The following is a 6,000-nucleotide window of genomic DNA, read 5'->3' on the forward strand; positions in this document are numbered from 1 at the left end:
TATCTTCTCCTGAGTGTCATCCCTAAAATGCTCCACGCCTGGAGGTGGGAAGAGGAATGAGGAGTCTGAGATTATTTGCAGGAGTAAATTAACTGTGACTATCAACTATGAGGGCCTCCATATTCTGTACTTACTCACATGATTTTACTTATGTACGTAGTCCTGGGAAGTTGAGATACACCAGCTGGTTTTGGTCAAACAGGGGAGACCTCTGTCCAGATAATGATTCCAAGACTGGAATTTAGTGTCTCAGCTGTTGTATTTTCTTTAATTCGGTAATTTAATCTATCAAAAGATTTAAGTCTGGAGATATTAACAGATGTTACAAGACTCACAACTCTAAATTGGTGACTGTTTGAATCCCCTGAATTACTAACCAGGTTATTGCTGACTGTAATATTATTCATTATTGATATTACTGCATGTGTTGGTAATCAAGCTTAATACCTCTGGGCTCCTAAATGTATCTATTCTAAATGCTGTATGAAAACTCAGGTCCCACAGTAGAGGCCTCAAGTTAATCAAGTCTGTGGAACTAAATTCAGGTAGTATCCAAACCTGTCTGCTTTATTTAATGATCTGTAAACACTTCCTGAAACAAAGTTTTGCTACAAATCCTTTGACCTTTATTTTCCATTGCTACATAATAGTGTTTACATATACAATGCCTATCTTGCTTTTTTTCATCTTGTACATGCAAAAAAGTGTGTGGCTTACAAAATAAATCCTACTCCTGAGCATGCTTATCCAAATTCAAAGAGTAGAGAATTAACAAAACTTGTAAAATACAGGTTCTAAAATACAGACCTTCTATCTTGTTGCCAGCATAAGCAGGTTGAGAAACATTGCGATAAATGCCTTCAGCAGAGGCTTCAGAAGTGGGTGGGGTAATTTGCCTCTGTTTCCTCTCTTGATTTGCTCTTTGCTTCTGTGGAGGAAAACACTCATAACGCTCGTTGTATTATTAAAAAACCCACCTTACTATAAAAACATGCATTTATAGAAAAATATGTATAGAAAAAACACTATATGCATAAGTGTTTATATTCATATATATACATACACACCATATATATATGTGCAGAGTACAGAAATCATATTCTTGCTATGTTTTTTCTCTTTCTCCAGCAGTGTATATGACCAAAGCATCCCAGCTTGTCTTGTGAGAAGATTTCTGCTGTTTGCAGAAGAAGAAGAAATGTCCCTGATGGCTGCTGCCTTCACAACATACATCTGAACATGTGCACCGTATGTTTTGGAAAAATAAAAATAAATAAAAAAGAAAGACTCTGTTCTGTGCATTGCCAAAAAAGTAAACATCTCTGCACCTCAAACTGCTGTTGAAAGACTATGGTTTATCCATCTTCTTAAAGCTTTTGTGAAAATTAAGGGGTTTGTTTTGATCAGCTTTTGTTGACTGTGGAAGAAGTTTCTCATTAAATATTACCTTATAGTACATCGAATTTGAACTTAAAGCCATGCAGAGGAAGTGCACACTAACAAATGGTACAGATGGAAATAAATTAAGCTGAGCATTTGCATTCTGGGAAGTTTTGCAAAGCGTTTATCTTCAGAAACAGCTTTTAAAACATGTTCAAAACTATCTACAATGCTGTGCTCAGCAGTGAGGAGAGGGATACAGATACATGCATGCCAACAGCAGTTCTCTAAAGAGAAGCAGAAAAAAAGCATATAGAAACTTTGATCTCACAAACTTCCTTTGTGTATTGTCAGTGAATTTATAAATAAGGTTCATTATTGAAGGGAAGTTGATGCAATTTTCAAAGCTGTGAGGTAAGAGTTTTGGCTACTGTGCCTTCTGTTGGGCTGCTTACCTTCCCATTTTCACAGCATGACTGTTAAATTACTCCAGCAGTAAGCCCTTGAAACTGTCCATTTCTGAAGGACTGCAGAAAACACATACTACAGTATTTCCCAGTATTTGTAAGGCACATCAGAGTTGAGTGCATTGAAGAGTTGTAAATGTTTAAGCAGAATGTGGTTTTAATTCTAGAATAAGGTAGAAAACTTAGTTACTTAAAAATATTCTTTAGTACACTCTTGGGTTCCAAGACTTGCAAGCAGAGTCACAGAAGACTTCTGGCATTTTAATCCACACCCCCTAGTTTTCAGTAAGGCATCGCAGAGCAGAAAGCAATTAGGATGTGAGTTGATGGCCTCGAGCTACACCAAGGCAGGTCCTGGTTGGATATTAGGGAACGTTTCTTCTCAGAAAGAGCGGTGACACAGTGGTACAGGATGCCCAGGGAGGTGGTGGAGGCACCGTCCATGGAGGTGCTCAATAACTGTGGATGTGGCACTGAGAAACATGGCTTTATGGGCATAGGTTGACAGTTGGACTCAGCAATCCTAGGGGTCTTTTCCAGCCTTAATTATTCTACGACTTCAGTAGATGCTGTAGTGACAGAAGTGACTTTCCTCTGGTTCTTGTGGGACAACCTGCATTGGAGGAAAGGAGAAATTTGGCCTTGGTCCCCAGTTATAGACCTTAACCATGTTACATCCCCAGAACATTAAGGCCATGCTAGTACCAAGCTAACAAGTAGTGTGACAGTCTGCAAAGCTGCTTGTGCTGAGCCATGCAGGGCTTCAGATCAAGTCAGGCCAGGCAACAGAGACACTACACCCAATTACGGTTTTCAAAGTAATGTAAAAAATAGGTTTTTATGTTTTTAACAGAATTTAAAGAGAGAAAGCATTCTACTTCTGAAGAGAAATACTCGAGCAGAATATCTGACCACAGCCACGAAACAACTGGTTCTATTAAACATGGTGCTGATATTCAGTCTCTTTTCTGTGGTGCTCCTACTTTCCTCATGCCTCTCATCATCTTATTCTAGTAAAACAACCAAACAAAACCCAATCACTGTAACATGGAGGCCAAGCCAGAGACAATGAGCAAAGAAGTCAGCCTGGCGTATCTCATAGAAGGTGAGCTCACACACCTTGGCTTTGTGAGCTGTTATTGCTGCATATCTGTTCTCAATTAAATTTACTTCTTTGATTTAAACCTGTTCAACTAGTCCTGTGTGTTACTTCTTAAAATACAGTAATTTAATCTTAATTAACTTTAAACTTCAACAGCTATGTTTCTACTAACATGTTAGCATATATACATGTACATAGGTTTTCCACTCTGTATTTAATCAAGATGAAGTGTTTAAAGAGAAATGCTGGCAAGAAGCAAACAGAAGAAAACATGTGGGAGATTCATTCAAACGTGGCCACCCAAACTGTAAACCCCACATATGACATCTGGGCTCAGTTCACATTGTTCTGGTGTCTGCCACTGAAACTGCCCTGACCAGCTGGACAAAAACTGTTTCTAAAAACCAAGCTAACATAGCACGCATAGCATCACGCAGCTGTAAGAAGTTATATTTAATAAATATTAGAGCAGAGCTCAATGCATGTAGGTCATCCTTCCCATACTCGTTTTAGTGCTTGTCTTCTAAGATCGTTATAAAAATAACCACAGAAAGTTAGTTTCATTAGGAACAATTTCAGTAAATGAATCAGAACCCTTCAGGGCTTGCCTACCCCTCCCTTGTTCTCATAAATGTTTCTTACTTTCCTTCCTTACCCTTTAAAGACTATATCTGTTCTACTGCCATCACTTTCTATGGGGACATCTATAACACAGAATTTGGATTTCTCAGTTCTGGCTAAGTGAGTGTTGAGCAGATAACCCCTGGGACAGAAGTGATGAAATAACATGATAAATTCCAGTGAAACTTGGAAACAAGTAAGAGCTGACGATACTTGCAGATTCCACAGTCTTCTCTTTTTTCCTGTTTATTTTTCTCTCTCTCCCTCCCTATTCCTCCCCAGTTCTCCCAGTTGCAAGGCAAGCTGAGCCAAGCCCAAAACACGACCTACAGAGGCAGAGCTACTGCCACACTTCTCTTTTAAACAAAGAAGAAAGGGTAGTTAGGCTGCTCTCCAGCCCAAGCTATTCTAAACAGCGAATTCATAATTAGCTCTGCCATTTGGTAGACTGCTACGTTTCAGACTTCTTCTTTATGCTAAACATTAAAAGCAGAACCATCCCTGACTGTTAGTGCTGCAGCCACTTGTACCCACCATGGATGGATATGTAATGTTCGTGTTCCCAAGAGCAGCCCCAGGCAGTACCAAGCCCTCCAGTAGAAGATTTCTGTTACTATCTAAACCCACGCAATGCTTATTTCTTCTGGGCTGCTTAACCACATACACACAAAGGGAAACTACACTTTGTTCTCAAAGATAGCACTGTGCAGACATCAGCACGCTGGCTCGGTGTCCTGGGGGTGGTTCTGCTCACTGATACTTCCCCCCAGCCCACACTGAACTGTGCAGTCGCAGGGAGCTTTGATGAGGAAACGCAGAGGCAAAACCAAACAAATAAACAGCAACAACTAACACTTTCTCTGTGTGAAATCCAGACTCCTCCCCAGCCTTAGTGGTGGAGCACAGGCAGGGGCGAGCCAGCATTTTGCTGGTCACAGAGAGTGCAAACCTGACCCGAAGGCATCCTCCTCTGCATGCACACAAAGCTGCTTCCTGCTCGGACATGCTTTGCATTGTTGCCAGCAGTCAATATGACTCCATCTAGTTTTCTTTCCCTTCAGAATGGCTCTTGTAAGCTGTCCTGAACAAACGCTGCCCATCCAGCACCTGCCTGGACTGGAGGACCCACAGACCTCAGCAGGGCACCTGATTACCTTCCTTCTATCCTCCTTTTCCATCAGCCATTTACAAAAGCATTACCTGGACACTTCTCCCCAAGTTATTGGGCCATCCTCCTCTTGGTGAAGATGCAAAATGGGAGCTTGGACTCTCCAACCTGCCAGATGGAATAGCAGGGCAGCTGCTTGTGGCCAAGAAAAGCCATATAACTGTCGGGCCAGGCTGAACAGACATGAAGAGATTATCACTGAATCCTTCAGCCTTGCTTCAGAGCTGATGTTTTAAAGCATTTCCTCATTTGGAGTAGAAATCTTTTTTTTTTTTTTCTCTGTGCAAACTCAGTGCCCTGACTCAATAACACATCTTTAAACTAGCTATTGTTGCTTCACAAACACCTGGGGTGGGGAGTAGGGTGCAGGTGCAGAGACTTCCCCCTCAGGGCATCCAGAAACACAGCATTCAGGGCACCGAAGCCGATATCGAACCACCCTCACTGCAGTCTCACCTTCCTTCCCCCCTCATCTCACAGACATCTATTGAATGCACGACACATGGGAGGCTTCTTGTATCACTTCAAAAAGAAAACCTCCAGGAAATCTCTCTCTCAGTGCTTTCTTTTCTACATACCAACTTTTATATCAACAAACTGCATGGGTCATGAGCTGTAAGCTTGGCCAATCCACTGCTGATTTTGTTCTCATTTGAAATCAAGTTTTGCTTTCAAGTTCAAGACGAGTTGATTTTCTCTTCCTGCACACAGCTGCCAGCAGCTTTGTGACCTTTCTCAAGTGCTGCAAGTTTCCTGTGAGAATTTCCTCTTCTTGAAGTACTGAGAGCCTCCCAGCACGCCTGTATTCTCATCCAGGTTTTCTATTTAAACTTTTACAAATTTGAGAAAAAAAAAAAAAAAAAAAAAAAAAAAAAAAAGCAAAATCGTCATTTGTTTGGCCTCATTGTATGATGAGGAACAGGACTTCTGCTTTGGGTTTGCTTTTCTCCTCAGTTCCGGTGCTGAGATGAGAATAAGCAAAAGTGATTTCCAGCAACCTTCGTTTGAGAGTCCTTTTTGTCTTTGTGGATTTCAGCATACTTGCCCTATTTCTTCTGTGTGTTTTTATTATTAGCACACATGCAAATATCAGAGAGAACAGCAGTAGCAAGGTGCATGAAGATAGACTAGGTAGCATAGCTCCCAAAGGTCCAGAGGAGCTGAGTTATAAACCATAGCAAAGTCCTACCTGGCTTGATCGTTGGCAAATGGTGCCAAGCAAATTAGTGATTTTGGCAGTAATTATCTATAAACATCTTGAG

This window comes from Lagopus leucura, unplaced genomic scaffold (assembly GCF_019238085.1).
Source record: "Lagopus leucura isolate 7727_CA_CO unplaced genomic scaffold, USGS_WTPT01 Super-Scaffold_73, whole genome shotgun sequence".
Lineage (NCBI taxonomy): Eukaryota > Metazoa > Chordata > Aves > Galliformes > Phasianidae > Lagopus > Lagopus leucura.